At 38.0% G+C, this 9,015-nt stretch overlaps 1 pseudogene; it reads left to right on the forward strand.

Moving 5' to 3' along the window:
* Positions 1 to 222: 222 nt before the first annotated feature.
* On the forward strand, positions 223 to 6,956 carry LOC149829683 (actin-interacting protein 1-2 pseudogene; annotated as a pseudogene).
* The last annotated feature ends 2,059 nt before the right edge of the window (positions 6,957 to 9,015 follow it).

Below are 9,015 nucleotides of genomic sequence, written 5' to 3' on the forward strand. Positions count from 1 at the left end.
TTCATCAATGAAAGTCACGAATCGAGAAAATAGTGGCTCACCTTGAGGTTTTGGCTGCAATAATGTTGTGGTAGCTTGTGATGAAGGAGATGGCTGGACTTGAAGGGGCTGCGAGGAGATGGCTGCAAGGAGGTGGCTGACTTCAACAATGGCTGGCTGGAGCTGTAATGAAGGCGTCGAAGGAGGGAGGCTTCAAAGGTGTATGGTGAAGCAAAGCGGATGATGGCCGATGGTGTATTGTCTAGATGGAAGTTTCAGCTTGCTGTCAATAGGGATGGAACAAGGAGGCTGGATGGTGTTGCCTTGGTGCAGCTGAAACAAGAGGGTTGCAAAGAGTTGGTGCTGGAGTACCAATGGAATTTGATGGTGGCTGCTGCAGGGGTGCTGCTGGAGATGTCACCTAAGCAAGGGAGTTGGGGAGTATCTTGGAGATGCTAGCTGAAGGTGGGCTGACCGGCTGAAGAAGGAAGGTCTGCTAGAGAGCTGTTGATCCCAACCGTATGGTGATTGCTTGGGCTGAAGCTGCAGCCAAGTGGTGGCTGTCGGCTGGAGAAAGGAGCTTGAAAGGGGGCTGCAACAAGGATGGTTGCAATGGAGAGCCAAGAGGGAGGGAGAGAGAGAGAGAGAGAGAGAGACGTCAAGTTGAATCCCCCCAGCCGTTCTTTTTTTCTTTTCTTTTTATCATAACTTAGGTTTTGATTAACTCAAAACCTAAGTTACTAATAATATCTCATGAAGGCATATACGTGAATGGCTGCAGCCATTGCTTTTGGGGGGAAAATCCAAAGGGAGTAAGGAAGAAAGGGGAAAGAAGGAAGGGAAGGAAAAGGAAAGAAGAAAAAGAAGGAAGAAGGAAAAGAAGGAAGGAAAGAAAAGAAAGAAGAAGAAGGAAAGGAAGGGAAGAAAGAAAAGGAAGGTAGAAGGAAATGGGGCTGGAGGTTTGGGTGACCACCTTGTGGGTCCCACCTCTCTAAAATAAAATAAATAAATATCAATAAAAACGAAAATAAATAAATAAAAAGAAACATTTTTTTTTCTTTTTAATAAAATAGAAATGTAAATGAATGGGCCATCTCAGAGAGGGTCCAAATCCCACTTTTGAAAGTCATTTTGACGATTTGAGGGGTAAAATAGTCTTTAAAAATAAAAAAAAAAAAAAAAATTCAAATGAAACGAGCTATTTTTGGCAGTTTTTGAAACGAGCTCGGATTTTGAAGTTCAATACCCCGTTGCAAAGCAAATCCAATGTAGAATTTAAAAATATAATTTTGAAAGAAATCCAGATTGTTTTTCTTGAGAAAATGCTTCTAAATCTATTTTTAGACAAAACGAGCTATTTTTGGTAGTTTTTAAAATGAGCTTGGATTTTGAAGTTCAATACCCCGTTGCGAAGCAAATCCAATGTAGAATTTAAAAATATAATTTTGAAAGAAATCCAGATTGTTTTTCTTGAGAAAATGCTTCCAAATCTATTTTTAGACAAAACGAGCTATTTTTGGTAGTTTTTGAAATGAGCTTGGATTTTGAAGTTCAATACCCCGTTGCGAAGCAAATCCAATGTAGAATTTAAAAATATAATTTTGAAAGAAATCCAGATTATTTTTCTTGAGAAAATGCTTCCAAATCTATTTTTAGACAAAACGAGCTATTTTTGGTAGTTTTTGAAATGAGCTCGGATTTTGAAGTTCAATACCCCGTTGCGAAGCAAATCCAGTGTAAAATTTGAAAATTTGATTTTGAAAGAAATCCAGATTATTTTTCTTGAGAAAATATTTCCAAATTTAGACTCCTGGGGTGAAAATGTCAATTTTGGAAACCTGAGGTTTGAAATTGATTTCTGAAAACTTTTAAAACTCAATCTGGATTGAAATTTATAAAGCTGGAGTTCTGGACTTCGAAAATGAAATGAAATGTGATGAAATGTTATGAAATGATGAGAAATGATATGAAATGATGAGAAATGACATGAAATGCTATGCAAAATGCTAACCCTGAATGAAGAATTTTGGATGTTAGACCCCGATTGACACTTGTACCAGTTCAAAAAGTGTTAAAATTGACAAAATTTGCAAAAATGGTTGAAGAAATGATTTTCGAGCTCTGCCAAGCTAGAGTAACGCTGAAAATTAGGGTTTGAGCTGTATTCAACTGAAATGAACTGGATTGAGCTGGGTTTTAGAGTTTCAGAACTCAAATGAACTCAACAAACACTGACTCAACTGACCTTTCCAACTGAATTTTCAAGAAAAGCTGCCATTTTTAGAGAAATGGTATGGAATGGTTATTGGAATGAAGTGAATTACGAACCTGAACTGGGTTTGAGCTAAAACAAAAGTCAGTAATACTGAGATGAACTAAAATCAAGTCTCAAACACTAACTCAACTGACTGAACTCGGCTCAATTTCAGCTGAAAGATCTGAAATGGACTAAAATGGGCTCCTAGACACTTGGAAATGGTTTTGAACTGAAATTGGAGCACTTGAACTTCTGGTGAGCTCAAGTTAGACTTTGGGGAACATGACTGACTGGGAATGACTGACTTTGAGACAATTGGCTTGGATTCGAGTGAGAAATGAGCTCATTTTTGAAGAAATGATCCCATTTTGGCAGGAATGGTCAGAAATGAAAATGGTCTGTTCATTGTGAGCTCAGATGAGCTTGAGATGACTGATATTCTAACTATCTTGAACTGACCAATGAGCTTGGTTGACTCCGACTGACTGGGGTCCGGGATGACCTAGGGGTAAAATGGTAATTTTCCTAATGAAAATGGGTAAAATGGTGCTTTTCTGAAACTGACTCGGGGTTTGACTCCTACACTGACCTAACAGGGTTGGCACTGAACAAGGAGGATTGTTTGAGAATGAGTGAGGAAAATTTGGGGTGTTTACATCCATATATTCTTGTCTGGAAAGCTTTGCAGCCAATTATAAAAGTTCAATACACGGTAGTATTGCTCACCAAGTCTGATGAATAGCATATTCCTTTAATAAGGAACAATTTCTTAATCTACCTGCCAAATTCCAATTGATGATATCCTGCTGTGGGGCTTATATTTTGCTGACTGTACAACAACTGTAGCTATGTACAATATGTTCAACTTGCTTTTGCTACAAGAGATGATCCTTTTCCCAAAATTTTACAGGTAAGGAGAATTCCGCTGCATGCTGATCAGTGTGGTGATGAAGAACAAATTGATATTGGTGCACAACCAAAGGACTTAAATATTGCACTTGATAAGCCCGAGCTGGCATTGCTTTCAACTGATTCAGGAGTAATCATGCTTCGTGGATCCAAAGTGTTGTCAACTCTGAATCTTGGGTTTGCTGTGACGGCATCTGCAATTTCACCTGATGGAAGTGAGGCCATTGTTGGTGGCCAAGATGGGAAACTCCACGTCTATTCTGTCAATGGGGACACTCTCACAGAAGAGTCAGTCCTTGAGAAGCATCGTGGTGCTATTAACGTCATTCGTTTCTCCGCAGATGCCTCTATGTTTATTTCTGGTGATCTCAATCGAGAAGCTGTTATATGGGACCATGTCACTCGAGAGGTACCATCTCTCTCTCTCTCTCTCTCTCTCTCTCTCTCTATATATATATATATATATATATATATATATATGTGTGTGTGTGTGTGTGTGTGTGTGTGTGTGTGTATCAATCCTTGAACACAAGCACACACACATAACAAAAAGAAAACAAGAATTGGTGTATGTACAGAGTCTACAGACAGTATGCGAGGGAGATGCACATTATAACACTTTGCAAACCATGTAAATCTTTTTTTTTTGTCTAAGAGAAATAATTTAAGCCAGGGGATAAGAAATCTTTCAACAAGCTTACAGAATAGATCAAATTAATATTCTTAACCACCAGTCCTATTCCGACCAATCCAAGCTAAATCCCCATCTGGCCATTTTATTGGCACAATCCAAAGCTTGTTTGAACAACCACTGAAATGCTGGATAAAACCAAAACAAATGCTCAATTGTTTCGTTCTCATCGAAACAGAAGTAGCAAGTACTTGCAAGCTGGAAACTTTTGTCTTTCAATTTGCACTGGTTATTAACCTTATCAAGTGCTAAGAGCCACACAAATATCTTGGCTGTAGGAGAGGGATGGAAACCCTGGACGGTGTCATTTGGAAAGTGGTCTACATCTTTACAGCCAAAAGCATGGCTAAATGAAGCTATAGAGAACATAACACATCTGTCACATTTCCATATAAGGAATTCTCGCTGTCAGAAATTTTCCATGGGCCTAAAAATCCAATAGCCATAACCAAAACCAATCTTCTACCTCTTGCTCCTTGAAATTCCTTCTGAATTCAGTGAACTAACTAGCTCTTCCTTTCCAACATTCACTTACAAGTATGCTGTTATCTCTGTTTATGTGAAAAAACGGTGGATATCTTTCAGCAAGAGTTACATCCCTGGACCATAAGTCAGTCTGGAACCTCAGCTTGACCCCTTTGCAAGCTTGATTTGAACCATAAACTTAATTACCAATTCAATCACCCCCCTTTGCAAGGTCGTACTCCCTTGAAGATTTGATTATTTGGTTCCAGCCAACCACACCACCAGCTGAGATAGAGCTACCATTTCCACGTACCAATCCATTTATCCCCTTCACCCAAGCCTATGGGACCAAAAAACAAGTTAGATTCCAGATTTGTTCAAAGCTAATAGTCAGATCTGCCTATGATTCCAGTAAGTGTTTTAAAATTTAACATTCAAAACAAAGAAATCTTCTGAAAAATATTAAATCCATAGAGAAGAAAGAGGTTAGAAGATTAGAGGAAAAAGCATGAAGATGAGATTAATAGATCACTTCGTCATGGCTGCTCTAATTCTGTGTCAATTTTTGTCATTTCAATTTGACTCAATGAAATAGGAAAGAGAAAATGAATATTCCAACTACAACAGGTTGATGTCCCAACTCATTAATCACATGGGATGATCTCTCATACTAGATTAATCCTCACTAGGATTGAGTTAATTTTTTTTTATTAGTCAAGCTAGGTTTGCCTGAATATGGCCCGGTTGAGATAGTGTGACTCCAACTGGTACTACAAATCAATTACCCGAGCCATTGATGACAATGATACAATACTAATGCATGTTACGTAAAGCAAAAATAAAAACACATATTGAAGAAATGCCACGTATCCTTACATCTTGTCCTTAAGAGTTAATTAAACAGAAAGATGAGCATTGTCAGGGATAGAATGGGCATGTTACAAGCTGTCTGAAATTACAGAACACAAAAAATTTGACATGAAGCAAGTTGAAGGAACTGGGAAAAGGAGGAGCCCAGTAAAGATTGGAGATCAGCAATAAGCAGGAATATTACTATTGGGGACCATAAGTTTAGCTTTAAGCAACAATGGGATTACAAAGCAAATTGTGGTGCATAAGACAAATACCAGTTTTGATAATAATGGTGTACTTTGCTATTAATTGCATGTTCTGGATTTTCATGAGAAGGTGACAAAGCAATCAAGACCTAGAATGAATTGATTCGGCGCAATATCCCTGTTATGAAAAATGTAGTAGACATTCATTCTATTGTATGTCAATGGCATTCTAGATCCAAAAACCTTGAAAATTCTTAAGCATTTATGGCCTTGTGTGCGGTATTATAATTACCCTTGTTTTCCTAGACTACAAAATGCCTATGTCACACGGACTCGGCTAGGGAGGTGCCGCACCCGAGTCGACACGCCCCGACACGGGTGCGGCTTCGGACTCGGCCCGAACTCGGTCAACGCCGAGTCGGACTCGGTCAACGAGTCCAGGCCGCGTCCGTCCACATTTTGGACTCGGTCAACTTTGACCGAGTCCAAAAATGTCCATTTTTAAGACAAAAAACAAAAAAAAACAATTTTTATATATCTTTTTTTTAATATATAACCAGACTGTGCAACTGCAACTGCACAGTCATTGCACACAGTCTATGTGACTGTGCACAGTCTGTGTGACTGTGCACAGTCTGCACAGTCACAGACTGCATTGCACAGACTGTGTGCACAGTTTGTGTGACTGTTTCACAAGTCACAACTTATGTAAAAATATGTATAAAACACGATAAAAGGTAACCCAACCATTTAAGATAGCTAAATAAATGCTTTTCCAGTTTAAAAAAATACTAGTTTCACAAGTATTAGAAAAGCTAGCTTAAGAACTACCATAAAGAAATGGGAATGCCAAATTGAAACTTTCGAAAAAATTAAGGTCATAGTTTTGGCTACTTAATTTTAATTGTTTACTAGAATTATATATATACATAGCCGAGTCCTCGTGTCCAAAATTTTTGAAATTGCGCCGCACCCGTGTCGCACCCGCACCCATGTGACATAGCAAAATGCCATGGTTCAATTTATCAGGCACAATGTAAATCCTATATGGTTTTTTAATTTTCTTTTTGTTTCCTAAATTCTTTTTACACACATTAAAGTAGTGGAAGGCTGTCATGCTTCATCCATGTTTTTTTTTTTCTTTATTTTTGATAGATTTTGTCACTATATTTAAGTTGTTCATACTTCTAACTTTTTGGTTCCCATTTGCATAGTCCATCTCTCTTTCTTCCTTTCCCTTCCGCATTAATCCTTTTTAGAAATGTAATGTTAATTACCAAGGTTTGATTTTTAACTTCCTGGACATTTGTCTCACTAACCAGTTGACTATCTTCTGCAGGTTAAGCTTAAGAACATGTTGTACCATACTGCTCGTATAAATTGTGTGGCTTGGTCTCCTGATAGCACAATGGTTGCTACGGGATCTCTAGACACAAGCATAATTATATATGAAGTTGATAAGCCAGCTTCAAGTCGTATAACCATAAAGGGTGCTCACTTGGGAGGTGTTTATGGATTAGTTTTCAATGATGATTGCACTGTTGTAAGCTCTGGTGAAGATGCATGCATTCGTGTGTGGAGATTAGTGCAGCAGTAACGGGATCGTAACTGCAATTGATGGTTGATTTGGTTTTGGAAGCAAGTTGTGTGGCCTTACATTTCTTGCTCTGTGCAGTCTTCGTCAAAAGAATTCTCTGTTTTGTTTGTAGGAAAACCCTTTCCAGTTTGTCTTTGATTGAAGACTAGAAGAACATAGCAGAATGGCTCGTGTTTTGATATGATTTTGCTGATGTGAGTTTTTCGCCTTTTTTGGGTTATATTGGGTGTGTTTTTTTTTCCTTCTCCTTTTGTCGGTCTGATCAGCCATGCATACACCTAAATATTTTCCATGATCATATTTGTGTATGCAATGTTCATTGCTGGAATTGTGATGAAATAATAGAATGCTTAATCCCTTGGCCTATTCGCACTCTCTTCTTTGTTCAAGCATGGATATTGCTTTCTTTTCGGGGGGGGGATGAAAGAGACACTCTTTCGTAGGAAAGAGAACTTTTACTAAGGGAGGTGAAACAAACATCTCCATGGAAAACATGTGGTGGTGTTTACATAATAAAGGCAAACAAGCATCTTTCCTGTCAAAATGGGTTCACACCACTGTTGTCTGTATCGGAATCGGACTTGTATCGTTTGGCCCAATGATTCAGGTGAATCCTCCAATATCCATTCTCAAGTGAATTATTCTGAATTGGCCAAAAAATAATTAAAAAATATTGTGTCAATCAGAATGTGACACATGTTAAAGCCATTAAAATAATATAAAAAATTAATTTTAATCTATTTTTTACATTTTATTAAAAAATAGCCAATTCAGGTCAGTATTTTCTGGTGCATCGACATTCAGGCCAATATCGACAACACTGGTTCACACCTTCCCCCCATGGGAAAGAACTTTTTCTCATGCGTCCCTTCAAGAAGTGGCTTCCCTTGGGTGGGGATGCAATAAATGCCCTCTTGATGATATTTTGATCTTAAGAATGTGAAATAAGTCTCCATATGAGAACTGGTAGTTGGAGGGAGTTTATGCATTTGACAAAGTGGCAGCAGTCCATTTCTGGATTTGGCATCTACCATTTTATGAGGTGGTAGTTGCTAAATCCAGTTTTCAATGCAAATACAAAGGCCGTCTCACCTCCTTTCTCAAATGCATAAAGTGCCTTAACATCATTCTCTGGCACAACTGCCACTCAGTGAATCATATTTTTGATCCTATATCCGACCAAATTTGATTGTTCAGTTGCATTTGATAAGCTAAAACTATTCGAGTATAATTCGATTCTGATTTTGCTATCAAATCTGATAAATATCCAAATTTGAAGGATATCTGAATCTGTTTATATGTAACATATAGCGATTACGTAATGATTTATTGTGATAGGTATTATTATGTACAATGATTACTGTGATAGCGATTACTATGTATAGTGATTATTGTGACCTATGTATAGCGATTACTTTGATATTGATTATTATGTATATGATTACAGTGATAGCGAGTGTGCAACGATTATTATATATAGGAATTACTGTGTATAGCGACATGTAAAAGTACAAATGAGAGTAATTTTGATTTGATACAAATAATATGTTATTTTGTGCTACACAAAGGTCAGAAGATAAGTAGAGCGCCAGGTGAAAAGCTCAAAGGGTGGTGTCAGTGGCCTGCAGTTCTGTCGTAATATGGACATCTGAGTGAATATCAGAATGATCAATTATGAAATATGCACTTCAGTGGCTTTCTCGTGTTGGAACACTATGACCCACCTGGTCAATAAGTGAAATCATAAGATGAACACATTCCAGTTTGATTCTTTTGAGATCACCATGACCCTAGAAGATGTGCCACAAATTACGGGTCTTAAGTGCCATAGAATTGTTGTCCTAGCATGAGATTCAAACTATAATGCAAGGGACAAGTGCACGACCCTTCTAAGAATGTCGATGGAGGATTGGGGTCAATGTATTTTTGGTGAAAGCAATTTCACATTAATGAAAGTTTCTTCTTTTCGTAATAAATGGGAAGGCCGGTCTGCTACATGTGCATCTGAAAGAGCTGACCAAGAGTTGCGCAGCTTCCTTCTTTATTTTTTTGGACTTAC

This window comes from Nuphar pumila, chromosome 8 (genome assembly GCF_984573655.1).
Source record: "Nuphar pumila chromosome 8, dmNupPumi1.hap1.1, whole genome shotgun sequence".
Classification (NCBI taxonomy): Eukaryota; Viridiplantae; Streptophyta; class Magnoliopsida; order Nymphaeales; family Nymphaeaceae; genus Nuphar; species Nuphar pumila.